At 51.7% G+C, this 14,623-nt stretch overlaps 1 long non-coding RNA gene across 1 annotated transcript; it reads right to left on the reverse strand.

Annotated features, from left to right (window-relative positions):
• Nucleotides 1-3,255: 3,255 nt before the first annotated feature.
• LOC142908316 (uncharacterized) lies at nt 3,256-8,779 on the reverse strand. The gene is made up of 2 exons (XR_012931680.1): nt 4,698-8,779; nt 3,256-3,844 (listed from the first exon to the last, which is right to left on the reverse strand). It is a non-coding gene; the product is annotated as an uncharacterized LOC142908316 (long non-coding RNA).
• Between the last annotated feature and the right edge of the window lie 5,844 nt (nt 8,780-14,623).

The raw sequence follows: 14,623 nt of genomic DNA on the forward strand, positions 1-14,623 counted from the left end.
GTCAACAAACCTCAAATAGACATCCACATCGCGCGTTTGGTGAGCAAGGCCGAGGATCGGGCCGGAGACTCGCACGGTTACCAGGGTTGAGAACTCGCCCAGACATCTTTCTCAAAGTTGGGGGTGGCAGGAACGGATGCCAGCGTGTCCTATTCCCCATCACCACCACCACCTGCTGAGCCTTGACAATGATAAACACGACCTCCGTGTTCACACTCGTGGCTACCTAGCAGCACTGCTCATGAACATTGCATAGTAATAATGTTGCTGCTGTGGGTAGCAAGAGACATTGACACTCCCTGATGGCGTTGAGTAGCACCGAGGCTGTGTGGAGTTCCAGTAAGGAATTGCGTAGAGTTGAACAGAGACGTCTGCGCTAGGCACAACTGCTGGGGTCCTGTAACACAGAACGTGAGGAGCCCCTCCCCCCTCCCCGATACAAACAAATCCTGTAGTCGTAACAGCAGCGAGGCAAATTCAAACGCACGGCCAAAGGAGTTGCGGTGTTACCAGGAGGTCCGCTAACTGCCCGTATCCACCGCCAATTCCACCGTTTGCACTCCCTTCCTCTGCACTTGAACCGAGACATCGAGACGCAGACCTGGCTCCCTGTCCCGTCACTGCCTGGGATCTCTGCCCCGTTGGGGCTTCCTTGGTTTGGAGCTGTACCGAGATGTTGAGATGATGTTCAAAGCGAGTCGGAGAGTAGACCCGGGGAGGATTCTGGAAGACAGAACGTTAGAGTACCCCCCCCCCCGCCTACACAAACACAACTCTTGTAGTAGCTAGGGCAATTAAAACAGACGCCAAAGTATTTGTGATGTCGCCAGGTACCGGTACAACCGCCTGGAATCGCCGACGGACGCAGACCTTGGGCCTCCTCCTCCTCCGCGAGTAGACGGGTGGAGGAGTCTGCAGCGTTAAAGGAACCCCCCCTCCCCCAACTGCCACAGTCAACAAACTTGAAAGCAACGGATGGCCCAGGAGCTGCGGTTTTACCAGGAGGTCCGTTAACTGCCTGGGTTTTCCCGACGACGCCCCAGACATCCGCACTTCCTTCACGGGATGCACGAGAGGCTTTGTGTGGAGCTCGAACCGAGAGAGACGTCTGTGTAAATCAGACTTGAGCTCTTGCCACTGCCTGGATTCACCGATGATCTCTCTTCCCCCTCTTTGCTGGCATTGCAAGGACGCGGGAGACGCGAGGGATTCTGGAAGACACGGTGTCAAGACGACCCCCCCCCCAACTACAATACGAAAGCAAAGCCTGAAGTAGTCGTTGATAATGCGAATGGCAACGGCGTTTTAACTTTACCAGGTGTCCCGTTAACGGCCTGGATTCTCCCGACGACGCCCCAGACATCTGCACGCCCTCCACTCCGCTTGCAACAACACGAAGCCGCTTGGAGTTGAACCGAGACATCAAAGACACAGACCTGGCTCCCTGTCCCGTCACTGCCTGGGATCTCTGCCCCGTTGGCGCTTCCTTGGTTTGGAGCTGTACCGAGATGTTTGAGCGAGAGTAGACCAGGGAGAGGATTCTGGAAGACAGAACGTTAAAGACCCCCCCCACTCCCCCCTGATACAAAAACAAGGCCTGTAGTAGTAGCAGCAGCAGCAGCAAGGCAAATGTGAATGTCAAAGTATTTACGGTGTTACCGGGTCCCGTTAACTGCCTGAAATGGCCGATAGAGGAGCAATTTGCGCTTCCTTCCCTCTTGCTGTCCCCTTGTACGATGTCGCGAGGTTGCTTGGGAGTTGCACAGAGAACGTGTGGAGTTGCACTGAAGTTGTGAGGAGTTGGAGAAAGGTTGCGTGAAGGTGTTCTTAAGTTACGTAGAGTTGCAACGAGGTAACGTGGAGTTGCACTGAAGTTGTGAGTTGGAGCAAGGTTGAATGAAATTGTTCCGAGGCTACGTAAAGTTGCACCGAGGTAACGTGGAGTTGCACCGAGGTTGTATGGAGGAGTTGCACTGAGGAAGTTGCGTAGAGTTGAACAGAGACGTCTGCGCTAGGCACAACTGCTGGGGTCCTGTAACAGAACGTTAGGAGCCCCTCCCCCCACCCACCACCCCAAATGCCAACACTGCACACCACTTGCTAGCAATGTCACCATCAACGCCCTTTCCTGGTTATGCAACTATTCAGGACAGCCGTAAGAAAACATTAATTTCAATCTTCAGGTCACATTACATGAACTTCACGCTGTTGTTTACTAATGAGGTTTCAGATTTATCCACGTTTAAAACTTTCACAAAGTCTTGCCGACATTTCCCTGCGTGGCCAATTAAGAAAACCAAAACGTCAACAAACCTCAAGTAGACATCCACATCGCTCGTTTGGTGAGCAAGGCCGAGGATCGGGCCGGAGACTCGCACGGTTACCTGGGTTGAGAACTCGCCCAGACATCTTTCTCAAAGTTGGGGGTGGCAGGAACGGATGCCAGCGTGTCCGATTCCCCATCACCACCACCACCACCCGCTCAGCCTTGACAATAATAAAACAGAACCTCCGTGATGCTCATGCGTGGCTACAGAGCACGGCTCATTGCCATTGATAATAATGAATGCTGCTGCTGTGGGTAGCGAGAGACATTTGTGGCACATTAAGAAGGGACCACTCTTTTAATTATATCCTTGTGCAGCAAGGGAGTAAAAGTGTCGTTCTATGAACGTCCTGATGTGCTGTGCGGTGCATTAGTGCGTGTCTGTACAGCAGCATGTGATGACTGAGTTGGGCCTGTAGGTGGCTGGCAGGGTTAATGATTAACCGCGCTTGTAAACCCGCCACATGGTTAATGGCGACTCGGAAGAACTGCTGTGTGACACACGTGTTGGTGCATTTTACAGGTAAAGGACCCAAAGTTTGTTTTTGATCGTTATATAAATGTTCTAGACTTGTTCTAGACGTTTAGCTTGGCTTTGAATTGTTCGTTTGTGATATATGCAATTAGAGGGGTTTTAGCACTGTGCATTGTAAAGGGATGATGCACTGTAATTACCTACTGTCATTGTAAATCTTTAACTCTAATACTGTTTAGTCTATAACCATGCCCATGTACCCAGAGTATGACTACTTGCAATGCTATTGAGAATAGAACACATGTAAATAGTAAGATGTACAATGGTGATATACAGTACGTATACTGTACACATACAGTACATATAATGGGTGTAAGACACCGAGATAAGTGGATGGTATAGATAGACATACAGCTTAGGATTAACGTAATATTCGAATAGTGATGTGCAAATGTGATTGTCAAAGACAAAGATGGTTTATCAGTAGTAGAATTGGGTGTAAGAGAAAACTGTGAATGATTAACCGCGCTTGTAAACCCGCCACATGGTTAATGGCGACTCGGAAGAAATGCTGTGTGACACACGTGTTGGTGCATTTTACAGAGTGACGGTGCTGTTCTTCACAAGATTACAGATTCACCACAATAAATGTGCTTGCCCTCGATTTGGAGCACTTGCCCTCGATTTGGAGCACTTGCCCATGCCCTTCATTTCGAGTGTGCAACACATTGACACCCCCTGATGGACGCTGTTGGTCGTCTCTGGCCTCTCCTGTCCAGGACTGGGTTGTAACAGCAGTAGGGGGTTGTGTTTCTCCCATTCCGCCCAACGCCACCATCATCCGCTCAGCCTTGACAATGATAAACACAACCTCCGTGTTCACACTCGTGGCTACCTAGCGGCACTGCTCATGACCATTTCATAGCAATAATGTTGCCGCTGTGGGTAGCAAGAGACATTGACACTCCCTGATGGACGGTGTTGGCGTTCTCTGGCCCCTCCTGTCCAGGACTGGGTTGTAACAGCGGTAGGAGGCTGCAGACCTGGCTCCCTGTCCCATCACTGCCTGGGATCTCTGCCCCGCTGGGGCATCCTTGGTTTGGAGCTGTACCGAGATGTTGAGATGATGTTCAAAGCGAGTAGGAGAGTAGACCCGGGGAGGATTCTGGAAGACAGAACATTAGAGTACCCCCCCCCCCCACCTACTCCCGATACAAACACAACTCTGGTAGTAGCTAGGCCAATTAAAACAGACGCCAAAGTATTTGTGGTGTCGTCAGGTACCGGTAAAACCGCCTGGAATCGCCGGACGGATGCAGACCTTGGGCCTCCTCCTCCTCTGCGAGTAGACGGGTGGAGGAATCTGCAGGTTGCAGTGTTAAAGGAACCCCCCCCCCTCCCGAAACTGCCACAGTCAACAAACTTGAAAGCAACGGATGGCCCAGGAGCTGCGGTTTTACCAGGAGGTCCGTTAACTGCCTGGGTTTTCCCGACGACGCCCCAGACATCCGCACTTCCTTCACGGGACGCACGAGAGGCTTTGTGTGGAGCTCGAAGCGAGAGAGACGTCTGTGTAAATCAGACTTGAGCTCTTGCGACTGCCTGGATTCACCGATGATCTCTCTTCCCCTTCTTTGCTGGCATTGCGAGGACGCAGAAGCGAGGGATTCTGGAAGATAAAACGTTAAGACCACCCTCCCCCCTCCCAACTCGATACGAACGCAAAGCCTGAAGTAGTCGTTGATAATGCGAATGGCAACGGCGTTTTAACTTTACCAGGTGTCCCGTTAACGGCCTGGATTCTCCCGACGACGCCCCAGACATCTGCACGCCCTCCACTCCGCTTGCACAACACGAAGCCGCGTGGAGTTGAACCGAGACATCAAAGACACAGACCTGGCTCCCTGTCCCGTCACTGCCTGGGATCTCTGCCCCGTTGGGGCTTCCTTGGTTTGGAGCTGTGCCGAGATGTTTGATGTTTGAGCGAGAGTAGACCAGGGAGAGGATTCTGGAAGACAGAACGTTAGAGACCCCCCCCACTCCCCCTGATACAAACACAAGGCCTGTAGTAGTAGTAGCAGCAAGGCAAATGTGAATGTCAAAGTATTTACGGTGTTACCGGGTCCCGTTAACTGCCTGGAATGGCCGATGATAGAGGAGCAATTTGCGCTTCCTTCCCTCTTGCTGTCCCCTTGTACGATGTCGCGAGGTTGCTTGGGAGGTGCACAGAAAACGTGTGGAGTTGCACTGAAGTTGAGGAGCTGAAGCAAGGTTGCGTGAAGGTGTTCTGAAGTTGAGTTGCACCGAGGTAACGTGGAGTTGCAGCGAGGTTGTGTGGAGGATTTGCAGCGAGGTTGTGTGGAGTTGTAACTGAGGCCGTGTGGAGTTGCACTGAAGTTGCACTGAAGTTGTGAGGAGTTGGAGCAAGGTTGCGTGAAGGTGTTCTTAAGTTACGTAAAGTTGCACCGAGGTTGTATGGAAGAGTTGCACTGAGGCCGTGTGAGTTGCAACTGAGGAAGTTGCGTAGAGTTGAACAGAGACGTCTGCGCTAGGCACAACTGCTGGGGTCCTGTAACATAGAACGTTAGGAGCCCCTCCCCCCACCCACCACCCCAGAGCCACAATGGCCAACACTGCACACCGCTCGTTAGCAATGTCACCATCAACGCCCTTTCCTGGCTAAGGGAAATATTCAGGATAGTCGTAAGAAAACATTGATTTCAATCTTCAGCTCACATGACGTAAACTTCTTGCTGTGTTCATTTGCAAATAAAGGTTTCAAGTTTTGCCTCGATTAAAACTTTAACAAAGTCCTGCCGACAACTTTTCCCCGCGTGTTCAATTATGAACGCCAAAAGTTCAATTCATCAAACCTCGGTCTAACACGTCGCACGCTTTCGCGACCACGATGATTCACGGTGAAGGTGTTTTTGCGTCAGATCGCGTTATTTATAAATGTGTCGCAACCCTCCACCACCCGACACGGCCAATCAGTAAAAAGATGTGTCACGTTGACAAGAGACAAAATAGTTCACCACTTTAGCCCGCCGGTGTATTGCAGAGTGGATCCACAACATTGACAATCTGGTTAGCGCGACGTTTCACTGCAAATCACATCCGGCACCTTCGGGCAAATTTGCCAGAATAGTGAAACCGTCCACCTGCTTCTGGTCTTAAATCGTGCAGGATGACCGTGCCATTGTTGTTGAACCCCATCAGGATTCGAGATCAGAGGCGGGGGTCTTGCAATCAAGTAATAGATCAGTAATCAGCAACTTAGCATGTCACTGACCTGTAAGCAATTGCAAAGTGTGTTGAGTGTTACTTAATAATACGCTTCCATATTCTTTGGGTCTTTCGGTAAAGTCACGTGGCTTTACCGAATGACCCAAAGAATATTAATTCCTGCAGTTAGGAAAGCTTTAAGTCGAGATTTAAGACGCTTCCAGGCTGCGCCGAGTCTTTTGCGATCACAGCGGGTTGAAATTATTTGAATTCTTCTCAATTCAAAATTATTCTCCAACTTATCTCGGCCAGTAATAATTAGTTCCGCGTAACACTTCAACGGTATCAAAATCAATTGAATGTCCTTGTCGGCAAGCGAGCTCAGCCACTACCGACAGCTGTGTTTGGGAGAATTTAATGTTCCTCTGGTGTTCAAGTAGACATCCACATCGCGCGTTTGGCGAGCAAGGCCGAGGATCGGGCCGGAGACTCGCACGGTTACCTGGGTTGAGAACTCGCCCAGAGACATCTTTCTCAAAGTTTGGGGTGGCAGGAACGGATGCCAGCGTGTCCGATTCCCCATCACCACCACCACCCGCTCAGCCTTGACAATAATAACACACAACCTCCGTGATGCTCACGCGTGGCTACAGAGCACGGCTCATTGCCATTGATAATAATGAATGCTGCTGCTGTGGGTAGCGAGAGACATTGACACTCCCTGATGGACGCTGTTGGTCGTCTCTGGCCTCTCCTGTCCAGGACTTGGTTGTAACAGCGGTAGGGGGTTGCGTTTCTCCCATTCCGCCCATCGCCACCATCACCCGCTCAGCCTTGACAATGATAACCACAACCTCCGTGTTCACACTCGTAGCTACCTAGCAGCACTGCTCATGACCATTTGCATAGTAATGTTGCCGCTGTGGGTAGCAAGAGACATTGAAACTCCCTGATGGACGGTGTTGACGTTCTCTGGCCCCTCCTGTCCAGGACTGGGTTGTAACAGCGGTAGGAGGCTGCAGACCTGGCTCCCTGTCCCGTCACTGCCTGGGATCTCTGCCCCGTTGGGGCTTCCTTGGTTTGGAGCTGTACCGAGATGTTTGATGTTTGAGCGAGAGTAGACCAGGGAGAGGATTCTGGAAGACAGAACATTAGAGACCCCCCCCACTCCCCCTGATACAAACACAAGGCCTGTAGCAGTAGTAGCAGCAAGGCAAATGTGAATGTCAAAGTATTTACGGTGTTACCGGTCCCGTTAACTGCCTGGAATGGCCGATGATAGAGGAGCAATTGGCGCTTCCTTCCCTCTTGCTGTCCCCTTGTACGATGTCGCGAGGTTGCTTGGGAGTTGCACAGAGAACGTGTGGAGTTGCACTGAAGTTGTGAGGAGTTGGAGCAAGGTTGCGTGAAGGTGTTCTGAGGTTACGTCAAGTTGCACCGAGGTTGTGTGGAAGAGTTGCACTGAGGCCGTGTGAGTTGCAACTGAGGAAGTTGCGTGGAGTTGAACAGAGACGTCTGCGCTAGGCACCACTGCTGGGGTCCTGTAACACAGAACATTAGGAGCCCCTCCCCCCCCACCCACCACCCCAGAGTCACAATGGCCAACACTGCACACCGCTCGCTAGCAATGTCACCATCAACGCCCTTTCCTGGCTTAGCGAAATATTCAGGATAACCGTAAGAAAACATTGATTTCAATCTTCAGGTCACATTAAGTAAACTTCATGCTGTGGTCATTTGTAAACGAAGGTTTCAAGTTTTTCCTCGATTAAAACTGTCACAAAGTCCTGCCGACATATCCCCGCGTGGCCAATTACGAAAACAAATTGCTGATTTGGTGAGTAAGGCCGAGGATCGGGCCGGAGACTCGCACGGTTACCTGGGTTGAGAACTCGCCCAGACATCTTTCTCAAAGTTGGGGGTCGCAGGAAAGGATGCCAGCGTGTCCGATTCCCCATCACCACCACCACCCGCTCAGCCTTGACAATAATAAAACACAACCTCCATGATGCTCACGCGTGGCTACACAGCACGGCTCATTGCCATTGATAATAAAGAATGCTGCTGCTGTGGGTAGCGAGAGACATTGACACTCCCTGATGGACGCTGTTGGTCGTCTCTGGCCTCCCCTGTCCAGGACTGGGTTGTAACAGCGGTAGGGGGTTGCGTTTCTCCCATTCCGCCCATCGACACCATCGTCCGCTCAGCCTTGACAACGATAAACACGACCTCCGTGTTCACACTCGTGGCTATCTAGCGGCACTGCTCATGACCATTGCATAGTGATAATGTTGCCGCTGTGGGTAGCAAGAGACATTGACACTCCCTGATGTACGGTGTTGGCGTTCTCTGGCCCCTCCTGTCCAGGACTGGGTTGTAACAGCGGTAGGAGGCTGCAGACCTGGCTCCCTGTCCCGTCACTGCCTGGGATCTCTGCCCCGCTGGGGCATCCTTGGTTTGGAGCTGTACCGAGATGTTGAGATGATGTTCAAAGCGAGTAGGAGAGTAGACCCGGGGAGGATTCTGGAAGACAGAACATTAGAGTACCCCCCCCCCCACCTACTCCCGATACAAACACAACTCTGGTAGTAGCTAGGCCAATTAAAACAGACGCCAAAGTATTTGTGGTGTCGTCAGGTACCGGTAAAACCGCCTGGAATCGCCGGACGGATGCAGACCTTGGGCCTCCTCCTCCTCTGCGAGTAGACGGGTGGAGGAATCTGCAGGTTGCAGTGTTAAAGGAACCCCCCCCCCCTCCCGAAACTGCCACAGTCAACAAACTTGAAAGCAACGGATGGCCCAGGAGCTGCGGTTTTACCAGGAGGTCCGTTAACTGCCTGGGTTTTCCCGACGACGCCCCAGACATCCGCACTTCCTTCACGGGACGCACGAGAGGCTTTGTGTGGAGCTCGAAGCGAGAGAGACGTCTGTGTAAATCAGACTTGAGCTCTTGCGACTGCCTGGATTCACCGATGATCTCTCTTCCCCTTCTTTGCTGGCATTGCGAGGACGCAGAAGCGAGGGATTCTGGAAGATAAAACGTTAAGACCACCCTCCCCCCTCCCAACTCGATACGAACGCAAAGCCTGAAGTAGTCGTTGATAATGCGAATGGCAACGGCGTTTTAACTTTACCAGGTGTCCCGTTAACGGCCTGGATTCTCCCGACGACGCCCCAGACATCTGCACGCCCTCCACTCCGCTTGCACAACACGAAGCCGCGTGGAGTTGAACCGAGACATCAAAGACACAGACCTGGCTCCCTGTCCCGTCACTGCCTGGGATCTCTGCCCCGTTGGGGCTTCCTTGGTTTGGAGCTGTGCCGAGATGTTTGATGTTTGAGCGAGAGTAGACCAGGGAGAGGATTCTGGAAGACAGAACGTTAGAGACCCCCCCCACTCCCCCTGATACAAACACAAGGCCTGTAGTAGTAGTAGCAGCAAGGCAAATGTGAATGTCAAAGTATTTACGGTGTTACCGGGTCCCGTTAACTGCCTGGAATGGCCGATGATAGAGGAGCAATTTGCGCTTCCTTCCCTCTTGCTGTCCCCTTGTACGATGTCGCGAGGTTGCTTGGGAGGTGCACAGAAAACGTGTGGAGTTGCACTGAAGTTGAGGAGCTGAAGCAAGGTTGCGTGAAGGTGTTCTGAAGTTGAGTTGCACCGAGGTAACGTGGAGTTGCAGCGAGGTTGTGTGGAGGATTTGCAGCGAGGTTGTGTGGAGTTGTAACTGAGGCCGTGTGGAGTTGCACTGAAGTTGCACTGAAGTTGTGAGGAGTTGGAGCAAGGTTGCGTGAAGGTGTTCTTAAGTTACGTAAAGTTGCACCGAGGTTGTATGGAAGAGTTGCACTGAGGCCGTGTGAGTTGCAACTGAGGAAGTTGCGTAGAGTTGAACAGAGACGTCTGCGCTAGGCACAACTGCTGGGGTCCTGTAACATAGAACGTTAGGAGCCCCTCCCCCCACCCACCACCCCAGAGCCACAATGGCCAACACTGCACACCGCTCGTTAGCAATGTCACCATCAACGCCCTTTCCTGGCTAAGGGAAATATTCAGGATAGTCGTAAGAAAACATTGATTTCAATCTTCAGCTCACATGACGTAAACTTCTTGCTGTGTTCATTTGCAAATAAAGGTTTCAAGTTTTGCCTCGATTAAAACTTTAACAAAGTCCTGCCGACAACTTTTCCCCGCGTGTTCAATTATGAACGCCAAAAGTTCAATTCATCAAACCTCGGTCTAACACGTCGCACGCTTTCGCGACCACGATGATTCACGGTGAAGGTGTTTTTGCGTCAGATCGCGTTATTTATAAATGTGTCGCAACCCTCCACCACCCGACACGGCCAATCAGTAAAAAGATGTGTCACGTTGACAAGAGACAAAATAGTTCACCACTTTAGCCCGCCGGTGTATTGCAGAGTGGATCCACAACATTGACAATCTGGTTAGCGCGACGTTTCACTGCAAATCACATCCGGCACCTTCGGGCAAATTTGCCAGAATAGTGAAACCGTCCACCTGCTTCTGGTCTTAAATCGTGCAGGATGACCGTGCCATTGTTGTTGAACCCCATCAGGATTCGAGATCAGAGGCGGGGGTCTTGCAATCAAGTAATAGATCAGTAATCAGCAACTTAGCATGTCACTGACCTGTAAGCAATTGCAAAGTGTGTTGAGTGTTACTTAATAATACGCTTCCATATTCTTTGGGTCTTTCGGTAAAGTCACGTGGCTTTACCGAATGACCCAAAGAATATTAATTCCTGCAGTTAGGAAAGCTTTAAGTCGAGATTTAAGACGCTTCCAGGCTGCGCCGAGTCTTTTGCGATCACAGCGGGTTGAAATTATTTGAATTCTTCTCAATTCAAAATTATTCTCCAACTTATCTCGGCCAGTAATAATTAGTTCCGCGTAACACTTCAACGGTATCAAAATCAATTGAATGTCCTTGTCGGCAAGCGAGCTCAGCCACTACCGACAGCTGTGTTTGGGAGAATTTAATGTTCCTCTGGTGTTCAAGTAGACATCCACATCGCGCGTTTGGCGAGCAAGGCCGAGGATCGGGCCGGAGACTCGCACGGTTACCTGGGTTGAGAACTCGCCCAGAGACATCTTTCTCAAAGTTTGGGGTGGCAGGAACGGATGCCAGCGTGTCCGATTCCCCATCACCACCACCACCCGCTCAGCCTTGACAATAATAACACACAACCTCCGTGATGCTCACGCGTGGCTACAGAGCACGGCTCATTGCCATTGATAATAATGAATGCTGCTGCTGTGGGTAGCGAGAGACATTGACACTCCCTGATGGACGCTGTTGGTCGTCTCTGGCCTCTCCTGTCCAGGACTTGGTTGTAACAGCGGTAGGGGGTTGCGTTTCTCCCATTCCGCCCATCGCCACCATCACCCGCTCAGCCTTGACAATGATAACCACAACCTCCGTGTTCACACTCGTAGCTACCTAGCAGCACTGCTCATGACCATTTGCATAGTAATGTTGCCGCTGTGGGTAGCAAGAGACATTGAAACTCCCTGATGGACGGTGTTGACGTTCTCTGGCCCCTCCTGTCCAGGACTGGGTTGTAACAGCGGTAGGAGGCTGCAGACCTGGCTCCCTGTCCCGTCACTGCCTGGGATCTCTGCCCCGTTGGGGCTTCCTTGGTTTGGAGCTGTACCGAGATGTTTGATGTTTGAGCGAGAGTAGACCAGGGAGAGGATTCTGGAAGACAGAACATTAGAGACCCCCCCCACTCCCCCTGATACAAACACAAGGCCTGTAGCAGTAGTAGCAGCAAGGCAAATGTGAATGTCAAAGTATTTACGGTGTTACCGGTCCCGTTAACTGCCTGGAATGGCCGATGATAGAGGAGCAATTGGCGCTTCCTTCCCTCTTGCTGTCCCCTTGTACGATGTCGCGAGGTTGCTTGGGAGTTGCACAGAGAACGTGTGGAGTTGCACTGAAGTTGTGAGGAGTTGGAGCAAGGTTGCGTGAAGGTGTTCTGAGGTTACGTCAAGTTGCACCGAGGTTGTGTGGAAGAGTTGCACTGAGGCCGTGTGAGTTGCAACTGAGGAAGTTGCGTGGAGTTGAACAGAGACGTCTGCGCTAGGCACCACTGCTGGGGTCCTGTAACACAGAACATTAGGAGCCCCTCCCCCCCCACCCACCACCCCAGAGTCACAATGGCCAACACTGCACACCGCTCGCTAGCAATGTCACCATCAACGCCCTTTCCTGGCTTAGCGAAATATTCAGGATAACCGTAAGAAAACATTGATTTCAATCTTCAGGTCACATTAAGTAAACTTCATGCTGTGGTCATTTGTAAACGAAGGTTTCAAGTTTTTCCTCGATTAAAACTGTCACAAAGTCCTGCCGACATATCCCCGCGTGGCCAATTACGAAAACAAATTGCTGATTTGGTGAGTAAGGCCGAGGATCGGGCCGGAGACTCGCACGGTTACCTGGGTTGAGAACTCGCCCAGACATCTTTCTCAAAGTTGGGGGTCGCAGGAAAGGATGCCAGCGTGTCCGATTCCCCATCACCACCACCACCCGCTCAGCCTTGACAATAATAAAACACAACCTCCATGATGCTCACGCGTGGCTACACAGCACGGCTCATTGCCATTGATAATAAAGAATGCTGCTGCTGTGGGTAGCGAGAGACATTGACACTCCCTGATGGACGCTGTTGGTCGTCTCTGGCCTCCCCTGTCCAGGACTGGGTTGTAACAGCGGTAGGGGGTTGCGTTTCTCCCATTCCGCCCATCGACACCATCGTCCGCTCAGCCTTGACAACGATAAACACGACCTCCGTGTTCACACTCGTGGCTATCTAGCGGCACTGCTCATGACCATTGCATAGTGATAATGTTGCCGCTGTGGGTAGCAAGAGACATTGACACTCCCTGATGGACGGTGTTGACGTTGCATCAAGGTTGCGTTGAGTGGCACCGAGGCTGTGTGGAGTTCCAGTAAGGAATTGCGTGAAGTTGAACAGAGACGTCTGCACTAGGCACAACTGCTGGGGTCCTGTAACACAGAACGTTAGGAGCCCCTCCCCCCACCCCGATACAAATAAATCCTGTAGTAGTAGCAGCGAGGCAAATTCAAACGCACGGCCAAAGGAGTTGCGGTGTTACCGGGAGGTCCGCTAACTGCCCGTATCCACCGCCAATTCGACCGTTTGCACTTCCTTCCTCTGCACTTGAACCGAGACATCGAGACGCAGACCTGGCTCCTTGTCCCGTCACTGCCTGGGATCTCTGCCCCGTTGGGGCTTCCTTGGTTTGGAGCTGTACCGAGATGTTTGATGTTTGAGCGAGAGTAGACCAGGGAGAGGATTCTGGAAGACAGAACGTTAGAGACCCCGCCCCCCCCAACTGATACAAACATAAGGCCTGTAGTAGTAGCAGTAGCAGCAAGGCAAATGTGAATGTCAAAGTATTTACGGTGTTACCGGGTCCCGTTAACTGCCTGGAATGGCCGATGATAGAGGAGCAATTTGCGCTTGCTTCCCTCTTGCTGTCCCCTTGTACGATGTCGCGAGGTTGCTTGGGAAGTGCACAGAGAACGTGGAGTTGCACTGAAGTTGCGAGGAGTTGGAGAGCAAGGCTGCGTGAAGATGTTCTGAGGTTATGTAGAGTTGCACCGAGGTTTTGTGGAGGATTGGCAACTGAGGCCGTATGGAGTTGCACTGAGGAAGTTGCGAGGAGTTGGAGCAAGGTTGCGTGAAATTGTTCTGAGGTTACGTAGAGTTGCACCAAGGTAACGTGGAGTTGCACCGAGGTTGTGTGGAGTTCCAGTAAGGAAGTTGCGTGGAGTTGAACAGAGACGTCTGCGCTAGGCACAACTGCTAGGGTCCTGTAACACAGAACGTTAGGAGCCCCTCCCCCCTCCCTGATACAAACAAATCCTGTAGTAGCATCAGCGAGGAAAATTCAAACGCACGGCCAAAGGAGTTGCACTGTTACCAGGAGGTCCGTTAACTGCCTGGGTTTTCCCGACGACGCCCCAGACATCCGCACTTCCTTCACGGGACGCACGAGAGGGTTTGTGTGGAGTTCGAAGCGTGAGAGACGTCTGTGTAAATCAGACTTGAGCTCTTGCAACTGCCTGGATTCACCGATGATCTCACATCCCCCTCTTTGCTGGCGTCGCGAGGACGCAGAAGACGGGATTCTGGAAGACACGGTGTAAAGACGACCCCCCCCCCCTCCCCAACTCCGATAGGAACGCAAAGCCTGAAGTAGTCGTTGATAATGCGAATGGCAACGGCGTTTTAACTTTACCAGGTGTCCCGTTAACGGCCTGGATTCTCCCGACGACGCCCCAGACATCTGCACGCCCTCCACTCCGCTTGCAACAACACGAAGCCGCGTGGAGTTGAACCGAGACATCAAAGACGCAGACCTGGCTCCCTGTCCCGTCACTGCCTGGGATCTCTGCCCCGTTGAGACTTCCTTGGTTTGGAGCTGTACCGAGATGTTTGAGCAAGAGTAAACCAGGGAGAGGATTCTGGAAGACAGAACGTTAGAGACCCCCCTCACTCCCCCCTGATACAAACACAAGGCCTGTAGTAGTAGCAGCAAGGCAA

Source organism: Petromyzon marinus (genome assembly GCF_048934315.1).
Source record: "Petromyzon marinus isolate PM22_M1 ecotype Great Lakes invasive population chromosome 78 unlocalized genomic scaffold, UKy_Petmar_22M1.pri1.0 chr78_unloc.3, whole genome shotgun sequence".
Classification (NCBI taxonomy): domain Eukaryota; kingdom Metazoa; phylum Chordata; class Hyperoartia; order Petromyzontiformes; family Petromyzontidae; genus Petromyzon; species Petromyzon marinus.